This window comes from Arvicanthis niloticus, chromosome 10 (genome assembly GCF_011762505.2).
Source record: "Arvicanthis niloticus isolate mArvNil1 chromosome 10, mArvNil1.pat.X, whole genome shotgun sequence".
Classification (NCBI taxonomy): domain Eukaryota; kingdom Metazoa; phylum Chordata; class Mammalia; order Rodentia; family Muridae; genus Arvicanthis; species Arvicanthis niloticus.
Genome location: NC_047667.1, coordinates 41,220,265 through 41,232,870, shown reverse-complemented (window position 1 = coordinate 41,232,870; position 12,606 = coordinate 41,220,265). Strand labels below are relative to the sequence as shown.

Here is a 12,606-nt window from a genome sequence, read left to right as displayed (position 1 = left end):
AGAGGACTCTGGATGTGCAATCACTTAAAGAAAGAAATGTCGGGAAATGTTTGTGCTCGCATGTAACCTAACCTGGACTTTCCAGAGCCTGCCTGGCTCCCGGTGGTCTCGCAATTACTCACAAGACACACTTTCTTGCTCTGTTGCCCAGGAAACTAGGAAATAAATGATTGGGACCAGTCATCTGCTTTCTTGGTTGTTTTCCTTGCCTATGTCACAGAGGACTGAAGGAAGCTGTGCTCACAGCTGTCACTGGTCAAAGCCAGGATGGTAAGCTGGTACCCATAACAACCAAGGTCATAAGGGAAGCCCACATATTACAATGACCAGCCCCATGCATCATCACAATACCAGTTTTTTGCTGTAGCTCATACTGGAAATAATTACATTTTCCAGAGTTCAGAAACCAAACTGAGAATTCACTTTCGAAACATAGCAATGCCTGTCTGTGCTGACTCCAGGACACTCCCTTCTGTGATGTAGCTATTAAGAGAATCAATAAGCATCCTTATCTAAGGCATCTTCAACCCTTTAAACCAACTTTTTTCCTGCCTCCACTCCTCATCTCTTACAGATGAATCCAATGACAGGAAAGGTCATTCTTTTCTACTGATAAGTGAGTCTCTGTCTTAGTTAGGGATTTACTGCTGTGAATAGACACCATGACCAAGGCAACTCTTATAAGGACAACATTAATTGGGGCTGATTTACAAGGTTAGAGGTTCTGTCCATTTTTACCAAAGCAGGAACATGGTAGCATCCAGGCAGGCATGGTGCAAGAAGAGCTGAGAGTTTTACATCTTCATCTGAAGGCTGCTAAGAGAAGACTGGCTTCCAGGCAGCTAGGATGAGGGTCTTGAAGTCCACACCTACAGTGATACACCCACTCCAACAAGGCCACATCTTCTAAAAGTGCCACTCCCTGGGCTGAGCATATACAGACTATCACAGTCTCTCTCTCTCATGTGGGTACTTGGGTAACAACAATAGTTGTTTCCAGAATAAATATAGAAGGGCCACCACTGGGATGCATGAAGTGTTGTATGGGTGCCAAACAGTGCAGGTTACCATTGTCTTTGATTAAGAGACAGTATGTTAGGTGGGGGTTGGAGAGGTCAGCTCAGAGCTTTTGGAAAATTCCACCAGGCCCCCTCCCTTCCCAAAAGGGAGAAGTCCTTAGAGCACATAGGCACCCCTTCCCTTCGGAAGGGAGAGGCTAAATTACATCCCTCAGGAAAACCACAGGTGGGGACCGACCATTGGCTACCTGCAGATAAGGGAAGCCCAGAGCATGTAGACACATTCTGCAGGGCGACTGACTTAAGGATCAATCAGTTTAAAAGTCACACTGTTCTGCCAATTGCATTGTGCCTAATGGCTGCTGCTCTATTCTAGCCCTGAAAACTGTATAAACACTGGCTAACTCGGCTGCCAGGGTCTTAGCCTCTCCTTTTGGATGCAGGACGACCCCAGCATGCTGGGAAAATAAACTCCTCTTGCTTTTGCATCAATCTCTGACTGTGCATGGTTCACTCTGGAGGGTGAGGGTACCCAGTAGCTAAGGCTTGTCAGAGTCTTACAAGGGCAATGCTTAAATATCACTGTTTTGGTTTTTTTTTCTCATTTCCCTCAACACATCCCAAGTCACTCAGCATAGCAGAGGACAGTATTTCTAAGATCAGCTCCTTCAAGTAAGTCTATGGACTGGTTGCTTTTCTATTGTTATGATGAAACACCATGACCAAGGCAACTTATAGAAGCCAGGATTTATTTGGGACTTACAGAAAAATAAGATTCCATCACCATCATGGTGGTGGTGGGGAGGGCTGGAGCATGGCAACAAGCAGACATTACAGTTGGAGCAGAAGCTGAGAGTTCACCTCTTGAGCTGAAAACAAGAAGCAGAGAAACTACACTAGCACCTTCATGTGTGTGGCTTTTGGATCATCAAAGTCTGATTCAGTATTTCCCAGCAAGTTCACAGCTCCTAAGCCTTCCCAAACAGAACTACCAACTGAGGACCAAGTATTCAAATGCCTGAGACTTATGGGGACATTTTCTTCACATCACAAAGTCTATCTCCTACAACTAGCCAACATATGATCCTTACCATAGAGGTAAACAGTTTAATTCTCTGTGCTTTTTCCATGTGGGTAACATGGGCTTTAGCTAGCTTGAAAGCATGGCTCTGGCAGGCTTTAACCTTCTCCAAATTCTATTTACCTTATGTAAATAGATTACAATAGAATGTAAATTAGATTACATTCTTAAAGTGATCCACCAAGGTCTAGTGCCTTATTTGACTACTTCCTCCTAAGGCTGACTACCAAAGTCCAGTTACCAAATTATTTAAGTTCAACAATCAAAAACCTCCTTTGGCTCACCTAATTATAATGCTTAATTAAAATTAAGCACTTCTTCCTAACACAGGGTTTTCTGCCTTTACCTTTATAAACCACCATATTTCTATGTGCTGTGTCTGTCCCTTCTCTATCCAGAGGCAGTCCTCTGTCCAGCTAGGGAACAAATACCCCTTCCCCCCTCTCCTTTGTTCCCTTCCCCTTCTCCAGCTTCCTCTATCTCCTGTCTTTGTCTCTTATTTCCTGCCCTTTGTCTCTCTGGAGCAAATAAATCTTTGTGCTGAGAGAACTTTGTCTTGGGGGTCCTGAGCCAACAATGATCCTTTCAGATAATATTCCACATCTCTAAGCACACTGAGATCAGCCTTCCTGACCTCCCCTTCTTCCTCACTGACAGATGTGATTGTCCTCTAACTACCAGCTCACTGATTAAGTCTCTATTTTGTGAACATTCAGTTAGACAATAGGAGAACCAAACTAAGCACAGAGTCTTCTAATCTCCCAAGTCAAGGTTTAACCAGAAGGGTGAATTATAAGGTTCTAAAAGCAATCTTATCATGTGAACCAATGTGTTAAACTTTCTGAGACATCTCCTGTGATTGGCAACACAAGTTGGCTATGGCAGTTGCAGCTGTCTGGGACCAAAAACTCCCCCTCCAGCAGTCTTAAATAACATGGACGTGTTGTCTTACGTAACCTGAAGCCTAGGGACAGCTTAGGTTCCAGGAAAGATAAGGTTCAGTGAAAGTCAGTTGTGTTCCCAAGAACATAGGTCTGTCTCTCTACCTTTTATCTGCCGTCCTCAATCCCAGCTTCGTGGGGAGGCTCCTTCTCTCTAATGAACTAAGATTCATACAATGCATGTTAGGCCACACATTTTTTATTCACCCCCTAGATGGAAATAACAAATGAAAATGGCCATTTCCAAAGCCCTCTTTTCTAATCTGGTTAGGTCAGTATGTACCAGGTGTTCATGGATGACCCAATAAGAGTTGTCAGAAGATTTCCATGAACTAACTGGTACCAGAACTGTTGATACTTAGAGCTGGGTGATTATTTGCAGTGGCAGTTCTATGAGCTGTGGGGTATTTGGCACCACACTCGTGCTTTATAGCACAGTCCCTTCACCAGTCTTGAGAAGTAAAACTGGCTCCAGTGATTGCCAAAAGTTAAAGGGGGAGCAGCAAAATCAGTCCAATCAGATAGACTAAGCAGGTTACTTAACTGTCTATGTCTCTTATCTCTTACATACTATAGATGATAGATAGATAGATAGATAGATAGATAGATAGATAGATAGATAGACAAAGAGGTACCTAAAATGGGAACCTTAATGGGAGTACTCTTGCAGGACCAAAACCAGAATTAGAAGTTAACTTACACAGACATGCAGGATATAGAAAGTAGGTTATAATTGTCAGCTGTCACTTTAATTAATGTCTGGAATATAGGCTCTACTAAATGAAGATTTTCAAAATGAATTCAGTGGAAAATTATTTGGAGCCATGTAACAAGTGGGCCAACAAAATAATATTCAATAATACCATTCCTGCTGATTGTTCAAAGAGAAGATCGTTATGAATGTGTGGAGCATGTCATTTCTTCTCTTGAGAAGCTACTTGGTGTCCTCACTGGAATGTAAGTCAGATAGATAGATAGATAGATAGATAGATAGATAGATAGATAGATGATAGATAGATAGATGATAGATAGATAGATAGATAGATAGATAGATACCTAAGTCCATTTAGAATTTGTATGGCTACTACAGAATGAAAAGGGTGAGCTGCTCAGAACTGAGGATCTAAGTAAGTCTGCTATGCACCATGCCTTGGACCAAAATGATGTGTGTTAGCCGGATGCCATAGAACTGGAAATGCAGCCTAAAAGGACAAACGATCAGTTCATCCATCAGCCAAGTTCAGGGCCTATAATATCACAGATGAAGAAGTGGAGTGATCATTGCAAAGCCTTTCAGGCAAGGAAAGGGATGGCACACGTGCTGCTTCATGGCTCACTTCATCTCTCAGCAATCATGCAAAGCAGGAGCAGGGAGTAGACAGGTCAGACATGATGCCAGAGAGCTACCATAAGAGTGCTTCTGAGCTCTCCAAGCATGGTGGCTGGAACACACAAGCCCTATTCTAAACTCCACTCACAGGTCTGGAAGAAGGTTTTGTTGTTATTTGTGAAAAGGTCTCACTCCAGGTCAAGGATAGCATAGTGCTCATTATATAAACCAGGCTGTTCTCAAACTTCTGGTGATCTTCCTTTCTGAGCATGCTGAGTGCTAGGCCCACAGTCACGAGCCCTCACACCTGGCTTTAGATTTTTAAAAATAAATACTTTACACATAAATCCTTAAGAACAAAACAAAAGTGAGTCTGGAAGAGTCACTAGGTAAGAAGTATTAGGGTCAGAAGAAAATGATGAGCTGAAGCGTGTGTGACCAATGAGGAGCGTGGCTTGTTGGTTCCCAGCATTGCACAGAAATGTCATACTATGCACTGCTAGCCTTTAGTCTTCAAACACATTTAGTGGTGTGTGTGTGTGTTTGTGTGGTGTAGTGTGGTGTATGTTTGGTATATGTATGTGTGTGTGAGTGTGGTATATGTGTGTAGTGTGTGTATATGTGTGTGTTATGTTTTGTGTGTGTATGGTATGTATGGTATGTATGGTGTGCTGTGGCATGTGTATGTGTGTGGTATGTGGTATGTGTATGTGGTATATGTGCATAGTGAGCTATAGTGTGTGTGTGTGTTACACATACATCAGAACACATGTGGAGGTTGGGGGACAACTTGCAGGAGTCAATTCTCTTTCCACAATATGGGACCCAGGATCAAACTCAGCTTATCAGGTGTGGCCGAGGGAGTTTTACTCACTAAAGCATCACACTGACCCCCAAATACAGTTTCTATAGGATGTCTTATCATTTACAGTTCTAGCTAGTTTTATGTCACCTTGAGGTAAGCTGTAATCATCTGAGAAGAAGGAACCTCAGTTGAGAAAATGCCTCCATAAGATTGGGCTAGAGGCAGGCCTGTAGGGTATTTTCTTAATTAGTGATTGGCCCATCCCATTGTGGGCGGTGCCATCCCTGGGCTGGTGGTCATGGATTCTATAAGAAAGCAGGCTGAGAAAGCCTTGAGAAGCAAGCCAGTAAGCAGCACTTCTCCATGGCCTCTGCACCAGCTCCTGCCTCCAGGTTCCTGCCCAGTTTGTGTTCCTTCTCTGACTTCCTTTAGTTATGAACAGTGATGTGTGAGTGTAGATCAAATAAACCCTTTCCTCCTTACACTGCTTTTGGTCATGGTGTTTCATCAATAATAATAGTGACCTTAACTAAGACAATAACATGCTGTCGTGAGGCCAACTGTAGTTGCTCTAGGACCATTCATTTCCTTTTGTCACCTCCTCCCTTCCCGTGTCACGCAGTAACCCCCTTCGTCCTGCTGTGGGTTCCTACCTGAGTGTGCTGTTAACTCTGAACTGCAGAGTGAATTTAGGGAAATACAGGCAAACGTGGCCTTAGGACTAAGCTGAACTGCACAGGAGTAGGGTAGCCATGTGTTCAAAAGCAAAGGACCTGAGGAGACCAGCTTTCCTCCTTGATGCTTAATGTTAGTTGCCAACTTGATCACATCTAGAATCAACCAAACCCCAGGCATCTGAGGATATCTGTGAGGGATTGTTCTGATTGGATCATTTGAGGTAGAAGACCTACCCTAAACCTGGGCCACACCTTCTGGTGGCAGTCTCCAGAAAAGGATATGGAAGAAGAAAGCCTTTGCATTTTTTGCCTGCTTGCCCTCACTCTTCTTGACAAGCTCATCTACCCTGTTGCTGAGGAATTCCTTTGTTGGCCTTAGAGCCTCCTTTGGGATTCCAATGTATACTGAAGACCAGCTGAGACATCCAGACTCACAGCCTGAACAACTATCAGATTACTGGCTTTGTTGGGAGACAGCCATTGTTGGACTAGCTAGACCACATTCTGTAAGTCACTCTAATAAATCCCCCTTTTAATAAATGCAGTGTCATTCAATCAAGTCTGTTCTTCTAGAGAACTCTAACTAAAACACCCCCTAGATGTACCAGCTGTGACTCATTCTCCCCTCTTAGCCTACAGCAATCAGATGTGACAGGAAAGCTAAACATCATTACACAATCCGAGGGAACCACAGCACTGTATGACACTATTTGTGGGGGCAAACAAATGGAAACACACTTTGGGAGGAAGATAGTACCTTTTTCCATTTTTTTTTTTTTTCATATTCCTTTCCAGAGTAAAACTATGAAAACCAGTGTCCCATTTTACATGTGAAAAACCAAGCACAGAGAAGCTGAGCAAGTTGGTTTAAAATCACAAAACTAGTAAATGTAGGTGTCACAGTTTGGACACTAGTAGCTTGGTACCCAACAATACTGCTTTATCGTTAAGACTGGAAGTCACAGCTAGCTAGTAAGAGAGAGCCTGAGGACCACCTGTCAGGTCCCAACTCACCATTTAGGGGCCCAGCCGTGTAGCTCCTGAGATAATACAGACATGATTTGTAGCAACTTTGTCTCCACAGTGGCATGCCTGCCAGTGCCTGTGTGTAAGTTATTATTCTTCATATCTGTATATGATTGTGTGCATGTGTACATCTGCACATGTGAGTGCATATGCATATAGTCTCTGGTGTTCACTCTGAAGCTGACAACTTGCAAAGATGTCACCCCGCACCCTCTACACCTTGCTCCACACACTGATCAATCAGTTGCTTTTGTTCTTTGCCAAGTGACCCACATACTGGAGATGCAAACAGTGCCAAAGCTCTAAAAGAAGAACATTGGGCAGTTCTGTTCATAATTTGACAGCAGCTTGAGGAGAATAAAATAAACACTAATTACATGTGGCTTTAGAAAAATAACATTTCCCACAGAAAAAAAGAACAATGCATTGGAAGAGAGAGAAACCATACCATTGGATGCAGAAGTTCAAAAGATCTTCATGACACAAGAAGTTGCCATCCCAAGACTGACAATACTGTGTGAAGATTATACAGTGGGTGATTAACTCTGTGGGCCTCAGTTTCCTCATATGTGAAGCCTTCATCATGGAGAAGTTTGTCTGGCAAAGTATCACAATACAGTCAGTAATAGTCTCTGCCTCACCTGGCTTTCTTCTAGCTCATGGCTAGGAAAACAAATGGACAAAAGAAGAGGTTTTCTCCTGTAGCCTTTTCCTCTCAATGACAATAATGGCTTTAGCATCTATCAGCACAAGATAGAGATGAATGAAGGAGGTTCTAAGATTCCTGGGAAGAGTCATAGAATGTCAACAAAGTCTCTGGCTTCAGACCAAGTTTCTGAACACATTAGAAATGCCAACGCAGGGCTTGGAATCCATCTTATGGGTAGAGCAATTGCCTGCAGGAGGATCTTTGATCCCCAAGCCTCAAAGAAATTAAAATTATCAAGGTCTTGGTGTACACCTTTAATCTTAGCACTGGGGATGCAGAGACAAGTAGATTTCTGAGTTCTAGGTCAACCTGGTCTACATATCAGGCTTCAGGACAATTGGGGATACAATGAAAGACCCTATTTTAAAACAAAATAAAACCTTAAAGTTGAAATTATAAAACCTTTAAAAGAAAGTATACCCCCAAATTCCAAACACTTGCGAATAGCCAGATTTGAAAAACATTAATAATAATAATAATAATAATAATAATCAATTGTATTTCATTAAAGTAAAGTTTGTATTTCCTAGAAGCATCATCAATAAGTAAATGAAAGGGTAAATAAATAATTGAATAGTGTTTACTCACTTTTTGAAAAAGAATTTGAAAAGAATTGTATCCACCTAACTGCCCAGCAAGTTCACTCCTAAGAGCTAATCCAAGAGAAATCAATATATATGTCCACATAAAGAATGGAACAGGAGCTGGGCAGTGGTGGCACACACCTTTAATCCCAGCACTTGGGAGGCAGAGGCAGGTGGATTTCTGAGTTTGAGGCCAGCCTGGTCTACAGAGTGAGTTCCAGGACAGCCAGGGCTACACAGAGAAACCCTGTCTCGAAAAAAAAAAAAAAAAAAAAAAAAAAAAGGAACATGAATACAGTTTTATTATGACCCCATGACCACCATCCACAAACAACTCAAATTTACATCATGAATAGATAAGTGGAACTGTTGGTAAGGCACATGTATAATCCCAGCATTTAAGAGGCTGAGACAGGAGGACAGATGTGAGTGACTTCAAGTCTAATCTAGGGATAGAGATTAAATTCCCCCAAAAACACAAAATGAAAGGGGGAATCCTATAAAGTATAAAGAGACAAGGGAATACTATTCAGGTGTGAAAATAAGCAAACAATGGATGGAGATACTGCAACTTGGGAGACTACATACTAGGTGATGTCATTCATATAAAATTCTCAAAAAAAAAGAAAAAAAAAGAAAAATCTGATCCCTATAATGACAGAAGACAGTTAGGGGGTAAGGGGTTTACCTACAATAATAATGTACCAGGAAACTTTGGGGTGTGTAAAATGTGTAATATCTTGATTATGGTTGTTTTCCTTTAAGCACATTCATTTGCCCAAACCTTTGCATCCCACTGAATATTTTATTGTATATTTACTCATATTCAACCAAAGCTAATTAATTCTTTTCGGAGACGTATGTCCCCTGCCCTCATGGAGGAAGCTAATATGCTTCCAGAATTTTCTTCTTGTCTTACAAGACTTACTCTAGTAGCCATTAGGTACCACTTCCTTTTACCCTCCTCTCATTTCAGATAGAGAACAGCCCTGTGAAATCTGCATCTGAAAGAGATATCTAAAGTGGTCGTTACAGTATCATTCACAGTAACTAACATATTAAAAGCGATGGAAGTGCTCTCTAACAGATGAGTGGGCAGGGAAAATGAGATAAATTGACACAATGTAATGTCATTTGGCAGGAGAAAGAATTCGATTTTATAATTTGAAATGGTGAGCCAGGCAGTGGTGACGCACACCTTTAATCCCAGCACTTGGGAGGCAGAGGCAGGTGGATTTCTGAGTTCGAGGCCAGCCTGGTCTACAGAGTGAGTTCCAGGATAGCCAGGACTACACAGAGAAACCCTGTCTAAAAAAAAAGAAAAAGAAAAAGAAATGGTGTAAATGTCATTGTGCTAAGTGAAAGAAGCCAAGCATGGAGACAATCATCACATGACCTCACTGATAAACAAAATTCAAAATGCAGAGCTCTGAGCTCATAGAAGTGGGGAATAGAGGGCTAGTTACAAGGTATTGGGGAACAGATGTTGGCCAAAGAGCACAAAGTTTCAGATCAGCATAATGATTATGTTCTAGATATCTATTATGGAGCATGGTGAGTTTTGGATACTTGAGAACTGCTAACTCGGTGTTCTCTCTACAATGAAATGACAAGGGCATGTGTCATACAACTTGATTTAATAAGATGTCTCTCACACCGTGTATCATGAGCATATAAACTTTTGTCAATTATTGCTTAATAAAGTTGGTGGGAAATTAACCACATATCAACACTCCTGGAGCTCTTTATGACATTCAGCCAGGAATAGGTCCCTTGGAAACCATCATTGCAGGGGCTTCCACCAACCTGGGCCATCTTTAATTTAATTGCATACCCAACTCTCCACACTGTGAAGAAGCCAATGTAGCTTTCTTTTGGATAAATGACTAGGCCAACAAAAAGGATTGAGCTGAAATACGACCATAGGCTCAGAGGGAATCTACATACTGTCTCCGTTTGTTCTACTTTCTCTAAGCCCAACCTGCTTCTGTGGATCAGAAACCCCTAAGGAGTGTTATGTGTTGTGCCTTGAGCTGCTCACACTGCTAGAACTCACTTATCCAACACTTCCTAGGTACCAGGATATAAATTACCATCACAGTGACCCTTTCAGAGGGTACAATTGCCATCTCAATCTCCATTCTGTGGCTGGCAAATCAAAGAGCAGGATGCTGAAGTGACTTTCCCATTATCACAGAACCCAGGGTTGTAGGACTTAGAAGCCATTAAACCTATCATATGATGCTGATCCCTGATTTTGTCAGGATGACAAAGAAGCTCAAGATTAGCCATGCAGGGAGGCTGGATTCTAGTCCATTTGAGCAGTCTTTGGAAAGACCTCTTCTGTACTCTTCTTTTTGACCTATACTTTTTCAACCTAAAAGCAGCTGGGTCTTTGTGATTAACATAATATTTCCAGACTAAAGGGGCTTCACTAAATCCCTGATTCTTACTTTGTAGAGGGAACATGAATGGATGCTTTGAAAAGTTCTAGGAGGAGGAAGCAAGAACTTGATGTTCATTCCCTCTCTTCGAGAATCCATTCCCTCATCTAGTCTGGTAGTCCCTTAGTAGTCTTGTAAGCAGTCTAGAGCAGGTGCTAACAAAGTGTCATGCTGGGATGGGATAGATCCTATTCTCAATGGTGAGTTCTGATAGTTACCACCTACCTTCACTGACTTCCTGGTTGTTGCCAAATTCCATTTCCTGGTGTGGACCATTCATTACAGTAACAGCTGGCCCTGTCCTTCCTGGTGTGGCCCATTCATTATGTCAGCAGTTGGCCCTGGCCCTGGTATGCCTCTGAGAGCTGCTTCCCTGTTGGGTGGAGCATGGTTCTCTTGAGGTGGGGGTCTGAACAATCATTCAGGAAAGAACCAGTCTCCCCTTTACTGCTCTCCTCCACCCCTCTGGGGATGCTGTAAGGAAATGGTGAAATAATGGGCTGGGCCTCGCTCCTGGGACCCTTAGCAAATTGTTCCTCCACACCCCTCTTGCTTTCTAATGAAAAGAAAGTGTGTGTGTGTGTGGGGGGGGGTGACATCTAGGACAATTTGAAAACCGAATCAAGTTTGTTCTATAAAATAGGCTCTACGTTGGTATTATAAACAGTGGCATTATGGCACAGAGATTGGAACCAAGGAAGCATGAACAGCTTGTTCCTAAAAGTCTTGGAATGTGAACAAACATGAACACGTGAGTGGCTGGGCTTCCATAAGCTGAGGGGCTGCACTCTTGAAGAGGGAGAAGTCCTAGAAAGCTGAGCCTTGTCTTAGGTCTCATGCATAGTAGGCACACTTCACATAGAGACTTAACATGCATAGTAGGCACACTTCACATAGAGACTTAACATCTGTCCTACATGGTCACTTATGGCAGTCACACACTACCCCTGCGTTCAGAATAGTGCTTGGTGCAACGAAAGCTTTCCAAATTGTTCTGAACAGAAGAATAAAGGTTTGAAGAAAATGATGCTGAGATCTTTGCATCGCAAGAGACTGTCCAAATCTGGAGCCTTTCAGTTTTTCTTCATTAATTTTCAGGAGGAATTATTTAACAGCCCTTTATACATAACTGAATAAGTGAGATTTACATCTCACTTATTATTATTATTATTATTATTATTATTATTATTATTATTACTGATTAGAGGTCTATTAAAAAACACCTAGCCAGCCGGGCGGTGGTGGCGCATGCCTTTAATCCCAGCACTTGGGAGGCAGAGGCAGGCGGATTTCTGAGTTCAAGGCCAGCCTGGTCTACAGAGTGAGTTCCAGGACAGCCAGGACTACACAGAGAAACCCTGTCTCGAAAAAACAAACAACAACAACAAACCCCAAAACACCTAGCATTGCAGGTGTGGCTGCTGTGTCACATGTACGTCTGTAGGTGGCAGAGAGGAGAGAGGCTACGTCTATGCTCCGTGGATCTGACCAATGAATATATGAATGATTAGTAGCCTTACATTCCCTGAAAAGGGGGCACCTGAGACAACCACCAGTCCATGCCAGGGGGCTCAGATAGGGGGCTAGCCTGAGACAACCACCAGTAGGGATGGCATTACACAGGCCTGGAACAGACACATTGTGCCCAAGATGACCCCAGACACTCAGAGATCCCAGAGCTACTTAGAGAAGCAAGTGGTGGAGAAATGGAAGAGAAAGAGAAACAGAAGGATATGGGCACAATGAAGAGAGGCAGAACTGGAGACTCAAGGGTAGTGAGGGACAGCGTGATGTGAGTAGCCAGTGGTGCCACCTGGGACCACAGTGGGGCCCTGGCCTATGCTGTTACTAAGGACCATGTCTGGGTCCATGGCTCTGCAGCATCAGGGGTCTGTTACCACCAAAGGCCAGCAGAAGTCCCTGATCTGGGTTGCCACTCAGAGACATGTTGATGTCTGAGGGCTGGGCAGAACTGGTCCCACCCCCTCAC

At 42.8% G+C, this 12,606-nt stretch overlaps 1 non-coding gene across 1 annotated transcript; it reads left to right on the top strand.

Moving 5' to 3' along the window:
- The first annotated feature begins 12,012 nt into the window (after nucleotides 1-12,012).
- LOC117716654 (small nucleolar RNA SNORA17) lies at nucleotides 12,013-12,139 on the top strand. The gene has a single exon (XR_004607769.1). It is a non-coding gene; the product is annotated as a small nucleolar RNA SNORA17 (small nucleolar RNA).
- Nucleotides 12,140-12,606: the final 467 nt, after the last annotated feature.